This window comes from Palaemon carinicauda, chromosome 35, assembly GCF_036898095.1.
Source record: "Palaemon carinicauda isolate YSFRI2023 chromosome 35, ASM3689809v2, whole genome shotgun sequence".
NCBI classification, from domain to species: domain Eukaryota; kingdom Metazoa; phylum Arthropoda; class Malacostraca; order Decapoda; family Palaemonidae; genus Palaemon; species Palaemon carinicauda.
Window position 1 is genome coordinate 31,116,243 of NC_090759.1, and position 12,500 is coordinate 31,128,742.

Below are 12,500 nucleotides of genomic sequence, written 5' to 3' on the forward strand. Positions count from 1 at the left end.
GAGAGAGAGAGACTTGTCTTTGTGTCTCCAATGTATATGAGGATAAAATCGGAAAAAGTAAGCAACACATCTATCTTTATATATATATATATATATATATATATATATATATATATATATATATATATATGCATGCATACATACATACATACATACATACATACATAAATATATATAAATATATATATATATACATATATATATATACATACATATATACACACACACACACATATATATATATATATATATATAAATATATATATATACATATATATATATATATATATATATATATATATATACACTGCACATAAAATGTAAACAATAAGACTGACATATTTAAACCAAGTATATGAATAAACATATCTATGAATATACAAACTAATATAACAAATAACTTGATTTAACCTAAAAAAAAAATAACGCATTGACTAAAAAGCAGACCCAATCTAAATCACAAATAACCTTACAAAATGATTTTGCCTTATTTATAGATCCATTCCTTGTTTGCCCAACACGGAAAATTCAAACAATGGGATTGAGGAACATATCTTTCTTAAAGGAATGGCAACTACATATTGATTTTAAATTCTGAAATCATAGGATAACGACTTCCTCTAAGGTTTAATATTTAGAGGTACTATGCTGTGGCCTGATTGGTAACGTCTCTGCTCAGACTCGTTAGTGCCATTGGTGTCTGCAACCTTACCATCCTTGTGAGCTAAGGTTGGGGGGTTTGGGGGAGCCTATAGGTCTATCCGCTGAGTCATCAGCAGCAACTGCCTGGCCCTCCCTGGTCCCAGCTTGGATGGAGAGGAGGCTTGGGCGCTGATCATATGTAATATGGTCAGTCTCTAGGGCACTGTCCTGATTGCTAGGGCAATGTCACTGTTCCTTGCCTTTGTCATTCACGAGCGACCTTTAACCCTTTAATTAAGAGAAACTTGATGTGTTATTTTTTTTTTTCATTGATTTATAAGTGATCAGCCATTCCTTTAATGGATGGCAACTTTTTATTTTATCTAGGGGTTGGGGGTGAAGGTGGGGGAAAAGATAAGGATAAGAATAACACTTAAGAATTCCTTTCCTTAATGAATGAATGATTTGAAGTTAAAAAGAGTTGTTATGTATAACTATTACCTAATCAGCATTGTGGTTTTGAACCCTCCTCAAAAGCAAGTATGCAATGTCTTTTTATATCATGAGCTTTTACTGAGAGAAAATGTAACCATAGTACAAAAAAAAAAAAATTAAATCTTTTAAAAAGTCATACACACACAAAAGTTACTAGAAATAATTGGAATAAAATAAAGCTTACTTATATGTTAAGAAAAACTAATTTTTTAGAACTTTAACCTTAAATATTTACAATAGAAAATGTACCATTATTCATGACTAGTTATAACCAATTTAAATGGAATTCTAAAATTTTCCAAATGTTAATAATTTCATTTCGATCACAATCACAATCGTGGACCTGCTGATTGTCATTTAGCGTGAACACCTGTTCCCCTACATACAATTTTCCGTCCCGTCCTTTTATGTCACCTGAAATTAATAAATATTGCTCAGCACTTTGGAGACTATTCCGTCGCCTCCCTCATGAATAAATTCCATGTGATATTTTAGCGTTATATCAAATTTATAGCCTACTCTGATGAAAAGAAGCATACAAAGAAAACCCATAGTTTGATCTAGCAATATAATTACTTGCAAGTTAACGATTATATTAAACTATACTAAACTCGTATTTTTTCTAGGGGTAAAAGAATACCAAATACGTCGTATTTTCAATAACCATATTCCATTTTAATACTAATAATTAAATAGGACTCGCAATACCCTCAATTATTCATTATCACCTCCTTCATAAAGGATAACATTTCTTTACATAAGAAACAAGCTAACAATAACGGCAGACAGAAAACTTATAACACTGTACCAGGAAACTCATTAGTCGGAAAAGAAGAAGAAGAAGAAGAAGAAGAAAAAGAAGTTAGCCGTAGTAGAAACATCTCGAGTAGCCGCCATGCCTTGGGTAATATCCACGCATCAAAGTCGAAATATCTCTCTTTGAAGGAAGCATATAGAGTGACTAATCAATCAGCGTACACAAACAGAATGATGGGCAGAAATGGTAATGTAAGCAACACACGGTGTTAATAAAGCCTTCTTACGGTGGTTGGCCTGAAAAGATGTATCACTTAGTTCCCAAAGACGCCAACAAACTGGCACCCAGAGAATGGCAGTTCGATGGCTATGTAAGGCAACTATTTTTACATGAAATCTAAAATTGCTCTCCTGCAACGACATTAAAAGTTTATTGCGTTTTACTACGACCAGGATAAACCTTTGATGAACGCAGCAATAAAGCATATATTAAATATTGACAAAACCACAAAGGGGATATATTGAAAGTCTCTCTCTCTCTCTCTCTCTCTCTCTCTCTCTCTCTCTCTCTCTCTCTCTCTCTCTCTCTCGTATAAACATAAATCAGTCTATCATCAATAAAGAAACATTTGTGCCATTTTCTTTTAAAATCCATCCCTTCTTTCGCAATAAATTCCCTCCTTTATCATTGTCCTACTTATGTAGCACTGTCTTCCACAAGTCTGATAATATCCTGCTTTTCCAACTAGGGTTGTAGCTTAGCAAGTAGTAGTAATAATAATAATAATAATAATAATAATAATAATAATAATAATAAGGTGAAGGCCACTTGCTCTCATCATCATCATCATTTCCTCCTACGCCTATTGACACAAAGGGCCTCCGATTTCGCCAATCATCTCTATCTTAACCTTTTAAATCGATACTTCTTCATTCATCATTTCCTACTTCACACTTCATAGTCCTCAGCCATGTAGGCCTGGGTCTTCCAACTCTTCTAGTGCCTTGTGGAGCCCAGCTGAAAGTTCAGTGAAGTAATCTCTGTATATATTGTATGTTAGAACACACATTTAAATATGTACTTTCTTTAGTATAAACTTACTATTTTCCCTCTGTGTTCCTTGTGAGGGGCAAAAATATTTTCCTTCGTCTCTAGATTGTCTGGATTTTTCAAGTTTCACGTTCATCAGAATAGATACTCACCAGAACGTCAGCCGGGTAAGCCCCCCCCCCCCCCCCCCCCCCCCCGCGGAAGCCAAACACAGCTGTGGGGTCTCCAGTAACAAGCTTAAACTCACGGTCCCGGGAGGGGATCGAACTGTCGCCATGCGAATGCTAGGCGAACACGTTGCCACTTTACTAGTCAGTTATGCTCGGTATGGCTCACTTATAATTAAAATAATCAAAATAATAATAAGAAATATTCAGCGTAAATATTCACCACTTTATCTCATGTGAATGACTTAAATATTCTTTCATCGTATTCAAGCGTTGGGATTAGAATTTTGTTTGCATACACAATCAACGTTATTTGAGTACCCGTATAATTATTCAACATTATAATACTCTATTCATGAATGGCGACTCTCATTATTTCAAGGGTATGTGATTATCACTGTTAACAATAACTTTTTACTGACTTTGTTCTATTTTTACCTGATTTCCTGCATTAAGTTATACTCAATATTTTTACGGCATCCTCTCTTAATAAATAATATATTGCAGTTTGAGGAAAAATTTAATTTGATTTGAAAAAGCAATAGTTCATATGATAATGTAGGACATTTTTTTTGTCGCTTGCACTGTGCGTATAAATAAAAAAAAAAAATTAAATAAAAACTTATTAATTAATCATTTCCCACATTTACTGACTAGGGATGTTTTTAAATGTATTTCTATGATCGACTGAAATTACATCTGGAATCAAAGTATCCACGATGTTCTTATGGCCAATATAATTCTTCATCACCATCTCCTCCTACGCCGATTGAGGCAAAGGGCTTCGGTTAGATTTCGCCAGTCATCTCTATCTTGGGCTTTTAATTCAATACTTCTCCATTCATCAACTCCTACTTCGCACTTCGTAGTCCTCAGCCAGGTAAGCTGGGTCTTCCAACTCTTCAGGTGGGCTCCGCAAGGCACTAGGCAATACTATTACCTTATATTAAAGGACATATCAATATATTCCTATTCACAAGTAATCAACAGCTACTCAATTCGTCATCGTTCATCCAGACCATTATGTCTTACTCAACAGAATTGGATGCTGAACCATTTGGTGGAATAAATACTTTAAAGGATAAAGGGATTTCTTCTGGACAATCAAGGATTGTGAATTCGTGAAAGGGACTCGGAAAAGTGGATTCCTCCAGACTATCGATTCTGCCGGATCAGGAAAAAAATCCTTCAATTATTTACCATAAACCTGAATTCAAATAATTAGCATGAATCATCAATGAAAAATCACTAATGTGTATTTATATAATAATGGAAGCCATAGGGGCCCACAAAGGATTTTTTTAATGAATGATCTAAAAAAACTATTAGGCAAACTAAAATAATATTTGATGGACTTATCAGAATTCTAGTGATCCTATAAAACACATGGATCCTGATTATTCAATCTTATAAAAAGGTTCTATATAAATGGAGAAAAACCCGACAACTCACTTCAAGTAGCTTGTTGATCTATTATTATCTTGAAGGCATATTGCCCAAATTCCTTCCATTATTTATTTCAAAATCAAAATAGTTTATTTTTTATGTTCTGATGATGAAATGATTTTCCCCACATAAAACAGGTACTGGATTATTTTCTTCAATATTATGCAGATGTTATTTGCATATTAACGTGAACTGACAATTGGAATCGAGTAATGTCATTTCACGTTTGACCAAAAATTGGGAAAACGTATTCATTCTTTTCCCTCCAGTGATGATTTTATTTATGAATTAATTCATTAGATAAAATCACAAGAGAATTTATTGAATGAACACCACTTTATACAGAATATCTAATATATTCAATGAACAATACATTCAAAAGCAAAACGTAAAATGTACAGGTTTCCATGTGACCTCTACCCAACTTCAAAATGATTCATCACAAAACAATTATGGACTCTTTTTCAGAGGTCAAATATGATTGAATTTTAATTTTGTAAACTTAAACACTTGAAATGTTATGCATGAATTCAAAATCATCCTAAATAATTGTTTGGAAAAAAATATAATTAAATTTATGTTAATACACTTTCGTATAAATATCAAGAAATTTAAAATAACTATTTTGCTTCGTTTAAAATAGCTGATGAAACATGCAAGTATATGACATTTGATTTAGTTAGAATTTAACCCGACAGGTTACTTTCTTATTATCATTTTATTATTTCCATGGAATTTTGAGATTTCTTATTTTCTGAAACAATGACTTATTACTCGAAAAAACAGACAACGAATGATTGTTAGCCCGAATTGACACGTTTTATCTTCAGGAATATAAACGATGATGTAAGACTATGCCTAATTCCGCAGATTAATGAGGTTATTACTGAAAATAATAATATAAGAAATTTAGTAAACAATGAATAAATCTCTGGGGTATTTCTTACGCTAGGCAGATAAAAAATATACATTTGGATAGCGATTAAGCCACCACTCCAACCAAGCTGGGAACAGCAATGGTTTCTCTGGTAATCCTACAGAGCTCCAAACCACCAATCTTTAGCTTACAAGAACGGTAAGGTTGTGGGAACTAATAGAAACCCTCGTGTATAAAAGCGGCCTGAACTCTGTAACTTAAGATTGCGAGTTACTGACGTTTCCACTATGCTATTATACTCATAATGCATCTTGTATGTCTGTATTGATATGGTCAGTATCAATTTCTGGATTATCTTACACTTCAACATTAGATTCTAATATTTCATATTCTATCATACCTACAATGCGTCTTGTCAGTTTCTATTGACATGGCCAGTATAAATTTTCTCGATTGACTTTCACTCAGTATTTCACTATAGTCTATTTCTTTTAGCGATGCATATTTGCACCGACTCGCGGTGGTGCCCTTTTAGCTCGGAAAAGTTTCCGGATCGCTGATTGGTTGGACAAGGTGGACAAGATAATTCTAACCAATCAGCGATCAGGAAACTTTTCCGAGCTAAAAGGGCACCGCCGCGAGTCGGTGCAAATATGCATCGCTAAAAGAAATGGACTATAGTATTTCACTTCAGCTATGTTTTAGAACGTAACCAGTCGACATGATACGCATATTGTTCTCAGAACAAAGATCATCATGAACTAGTTTTTTAGGTATAAGAAACGTTAAACTTGAGTCATATACTGAGATTGCTTCTCTGGTTTTATGAGGCATAAGTCAACTTACAAGTAATCAGTATTGGGTTACCTTTGGCAAGCGTTGCTCAGGAAGCATATCGTACATTGCTATCTAATTAAATAAAAGATAAGTAATATTCACAGGTTAATCAACTGTATTCTTAGGAGAGACGACAGAGCTTGATAAAAGCCAACCAGTCTACCAATTCTTCCTCAATAACCATCTCCAGTATGGCTAATATTATTCTGTGCAATAAACCATATATTTAACTGGCTAGGTAAGAGAGGTACAAAGGAATCTTTGGCATATACACATACATACATACATACATACATACATAAATACATACACACACTTATCTATATATATATATATATATATATATATATATATATATATATATATATATATATATATACATATATATATATCACCAAGAACTTCCTCTTCATGGCCCCAAATTCAAACCCTGTCCATGTTTGATCGAATGGACCTAACAATCATTTACAACCTCTGGAAACGTGAGGTGGACTGGTAGGTACTTTGGCTGTCAGCTGCTTATTTCTTGGACCACTTTTGATCCACGGCTAACTAGTTCATCCATCTATAGATAGGCATTAAACCCTTCAGGAAGTTAAGTTGTACGTTGGAAAAAATATATACATATGAGTGCATACTCGTAGACTCGTATCTGCACGTGTGTACCAGGACACAACTATTTCAACAATTTATTTTGAATCCCCTTTAACGAGACGCGTCGCTCTTTTAATAAAAAATAGTCATATGTGATTCTGTGTTTGCATGTCAACATCACTAGAGGATATGTGGTAATGTTAATGAGCAGACCGTGCTAATGAGTGTTTATGAGGGAGAAATTTGTAATTTCATTAATTTTCGTAATTTATCAACACCAAATAAACGTTTAATCACTGTTGAAATATCATATAATGGGATAAATCATTATATTCATGAATACAAATTTTGACACTGTTTGATAATTCGGAGGCCGGCATTCCAGTATTTCTGGAAATGAATTTTAATGGACAGTATACACTGACAATGATTATTATTACCATTGTAAATAATCTCTTTTTTAATATATTTTTTAATTATAGATCTGCCATCGGAAAAATTATATTGACGTGAGCATTATGATTATGACTTTTATTTTTATATCCTTTAACTTGAAAAAATTATTAACCTCATTATACAAATAGAGGACGGGATAATTTGATTACCTTGCAATCAAAATTCTGTTACCAAAAATAGAAAACATTATTCTTATTTATACATACATGTATACGTACATACACATATACATACACACACACACACACACACACACATATATATATATATATATACACACACACACACACACACACATATATATATATATATATATATATATATATATATATATATATATATATATATATATATATATATATATATATATACACATATTAGGTTGAATGTAGTAATTTGTCCAAGGCACCAGCCACACGTTGAGATACTACTGCTAGACAGTTACTGGGTCCCTTGACTGGCCAGACAGTACAAAATTGAACCCCTCTCTCTGGTTAAGGCTCATTTCATCTTTGCCTACACATACACCGAATAGTCTGCCCTATTCTTTACACATTCTCCTCTTTCCTCATGCACATGAAAACACTGAGATTACTAAACAATTCTTCTTCGCTTAAGGGGTTAACTACTTTTTAGTGGCTACTTTCCCTTGGCAATGGTAGAAGGGAATCTTTAGCTAAGGTAAATAGCCCTTCCAGGAGGAAACTCAAAATTCAAACCTCTGTTCTCTCGTCTTGGGTAATATTGATATTAAAATTCTCTTGTAGCTTATTTCCTTTCCTCACTGTTCTATTTTCCCTGCTGGAGCCCCTGGGCTTATAGCATCCTGCTTTTCCTACTAGGGTTGTAGCTTAGCAAGTAATAATAATAATAATAATAATAATAATAATAATAATATGTGTGTGCGCACACACGCGTGTGTTTAAGTTATGTGTTACTCCCTTTGATTTTTTTACAAAGCTAGGTCCGGAAGCAATTGAGCGACTATACTGTATATTAAATACTTCTAGTGTAGGTAGTGACTCAAAATATTCATTCACCTATCAAGTCTCTAATCAGTTCCAAAGAGAGAAAATGGGTAAATAATGGATCTCCTTTGCCAAAAAACAGTTTTTGCTACCAAATTAATTCAGCATTGGAATAAATACCTCAAGGGCAAAAATTTCATGTTACATTAGCGTACGCAACCCGTCAAAAATGACCGTTAAATATTGATAGCTATACACGCACACACATATATTCAATCCTTCCCCTTTCCTAACTACTACACTGCAGTTGTGGTTTCCGAGTGTACCTTTCGGGGTACTACCCCTCACCAGAGTATGACTAGTCTCCCTCCCCGTACCCGAGGCACGGGGAGAGTCCAAATATATATATATATATATATATATATATATATATATATATATATATTACCATTATTACTATTATTACTTGCTAAGCTATAACCCTAGTTGGAAGAGCAGGATGCTATAAGCCCGGGGGCCCCAACAGGCAAAATAGCCCACTGAGGAAAGGAAACAAGGAAGAATAAAATACTTTAAGAATAGCAACAACACCTAAACAAATATCTACTATATAAACTATAAAGACTCTAACAAAACAAGAGGAAGAGAAATTAGATAGACTAACGTGCCCGAGTGTACCTTCAAGCAAGAGAACTCTAACCCAAGACAGTGGAAGACCATGGTACAGAGGCTATGGCTCTACCCAAGACTAGAGAACAATGGTTTGATTTTGGAGTGTCCTTCTCATACAAGAACTGCTGGCCAGTGCAGTAGTTAACCCCTTACGTGAAGAATTGTTTGGTAATCTCAGTGTTGTCAGGTGTATGAGGACAGAGAAGAATCTGTAAAAAAAAATATGCCAGATTATTCAGTGTATGTGTAGGCAAAGGGAAAGTAAACCGTAACCAGAGAGACGGATCCAATGTAGTACAGTTTGGCGAATCAAAGGTCCTCATAACTCTCTAGCGGTAGTATCTCAACGGGTGGCTAGTCCCCTGGCCAACCTAACAGTAAGGAATAGTGGTTCATTGATAATAATAAGCCAGGTTGGGGACAAATAGGAGTTTGATTAGACTAACGTGTTATTATAGTTGTCCTATTGCCAGGCACAAGGGAAACTGCTTATTCTAGCCATTAAGGGGGGGGGGGGGGGGGGGGGCTAGTAGGCTACAGTGGTAACGTGCTCACCTAGCAGTTCGCATGGCAGTAGAGTTTAAGCTGTTTACTGGGGAACCCACTGTTGTGGTCGGGCACCACAGTAGTGAGTTGGCCTTGCCAGTCAGATGTTCTGGTGAGGATCTATTCAGATGAAAATGGAACTGAAACCAAACATTTTTACCTTCATATTTATTCAAATGTGCTTCAAAACATGGAGAGAAGGAATTTTTTTTTATACTGCAAGGTGAAGGGTAATATCTGGTTTTAAATAAATAAGGCCTGAAAAATACAGTCCTCAGAAGTTTCTATTTTACATAATCTATCAGTTCCTGCAACTCTTAGTTCCCTTGAGGGAAGGATGAAATACATCACATGATAGTGACTGGTGTTGGCCACACCTTGGCGGTGAATAAGATTTGTTCTCAAGAGTCGACTCTTGGTTATCCCTACGTATGGAATTTGGAGAGGCCAAAATTCCATACTTACTTAGTCATATATGTTTATATATTATGTTTTCCCTTTATAGCTAGGCTGGGCAAATGGCTACGTTGTACCTGAATTTATGAAATGTCCTTTTTGACAAAATACATAAACGTCTTTATGTTAATCGTAATTACCGGGAACACATTGGCAGGTATAAAATCCTTCACGATACATGCAATCTCCTTGTAGACCAATTTTTTTTTTTTTTAATTATTACAATAATAAAGGTTCATACTGTTTTTTTGGGTGTCGCTGGTTACCTTACTGCACGCCATTTCTCCCTAGAATGTTGATGATCCTCCTGGTATCCCCTTTGAAGGTGCTATTAAAAATCTCAGTTGTGACAAGGATGGTAACATTTCACTTATAAGAAACATTGCAAATGCTCCCTACTCTCCTTGAGACACCAATTGTTAAAAGAGAAACTATCCATAAACCTTTAGTATAAAAATAATATACTTTCCTCTTCTTTACTTTAGCTGCTGTGGAACACACAACCTCCTTCTGGAGAACCACAAAAATGCCTTAGAACGTGATTCTAACAGTTAACTGGACAGCCCCAATACAATATATTCCTTACAATCCACATCTCATTATCAGCTTCCTGAATTTGGCTTCCTACTCACATTAATCTCAGTTACCGATCACGTATCACATACACAAACATATATACATATACATATATATATATACATATATATATATATATATATATATATGTGTGTGTGTGTGTGTGTGTATATATATATATAATATATATATATATATAATATATATATATATAATATTAATAGACTCAATGTCTATATAAATGACCCAATCTATGATTTGCATATCAATTTCAATGGTTGTTAAAACCATGCAGGTTTTGACAAGTCCAGCTTTTATAAAAATCACGAATTTGTAAAGTAAATCTATATCACGTAGCTTCAAAAACGATAAAATTTCCTTGAGTATAAATCAAAGTTTATTTGGCATAATAAGGAGGCATAATCAAATAACAGCCCATACATCTTTTCCCGTGTACTTGCCAAAAATGATACATAAGTACCATATGTTTACAAACACCCGAAGAATGAACTCTGCAACAGAAATAGATTCTCTCCTTCTTCCAAGAATAGAGGATATGAATGATGGGGTTAGATCTACCAGCTTCTTTACAAAACTAGACTTCTTGAAAGGATATTTTCAAATCATACATAATAAAAATGCATAAATGATGTATGCCTCTAATAATCATTAAATTGTTCCAAACTTCCACCAGCTAACAAATCAAAGAAGGGTTAAAGGATTTTAAAGACACTTCATAAAATTCAATAACTCAATTTCCCAGTGAACCAATCAAACTACACTATCTCAACTTCCTCCCAAGACTTTTGCTTAGGGATCCTGTACGTTTTATTCTCTGACAAATCACCTGCGTCTGAACTAATGAATTAATTAACTTTACTGATTTGCTTTTATGGGTTCTGATTTAGATTCATCTATTACCTACTGATCATTTCCTTTCCTCACTATTTAACCAAAGCACTCCAGCTTCTCTTTCATCTACTTTTACACTTACACTTATTCTTTTTGCAGAACTTTATTTAATATTTCAATTAATCCTATCACAATTCATTTTAACTGCTTCATCTCCCTTTGATTCCCTTATAATTGTCTTCTTCTTAGACACTTTTTCTCCAAAACATTTGCAAAGTACCCAACATTTTCACGGCCTTTCCTATTTAATAATTCACCTCCTATTTCATTGGACCATCACCACTAGTAATAATATCTTAAATGCTACGAATTACCAACATGAAAAGAAGTCTTCTAAACCTTTGACAAACAATGGAATCAAATCTCATTCAGAAAGAACCACAAATACGGCCAATAACGAATACGGTATAAGAGCGGCATCGTACACTTTAACACAAGAGGCATAAAAGGGTCCCCTATAATAGTTTTCTCTGCTGTACATGATTGAGAATCTGTCTATAAAGCAACTAACCACAGGAAATCAGAGAAATTGTACTTCATAAAATAGATTCTACAGAGCTTTGTATATGTATTCTAGTAATAAAAACCTCAGTAGTAAAAGACGTTCAGGGAAGGCAATCAGTTCTCTTTGCGGTGACTGAGGTTGGGGCGTTAGGAAATTATAAGTCCCAGAGAAAAAGTAAAAATTCTTATCCAACAAACAAAATAGAAACAGAATCAACAGATACATAATAGCAAAACTCTATCGAATGTATAGGCTACAGTATGTCATTATTATCATTACTTGCCAAACTAGAACCTTATTTGGAAAAGAAAATTAGCAGAGGCAAATATCATAGTATTTTCAGAAATTTTTAATTTCGGAAAGAAATCAGCAAAATTGGCACACATACATCTATTGTGCTCTTGCAATACTTTCAGTACGTCACCTAACAGAGATATATAGATAAGAAAAAGAAAACTTGTATATATTCATTAATCTGGAAAAGGCAAATGACCGTGTACCCCAAGAGGATGTTTGGAGAAGTTTAAGAGTATATGTAAATCTG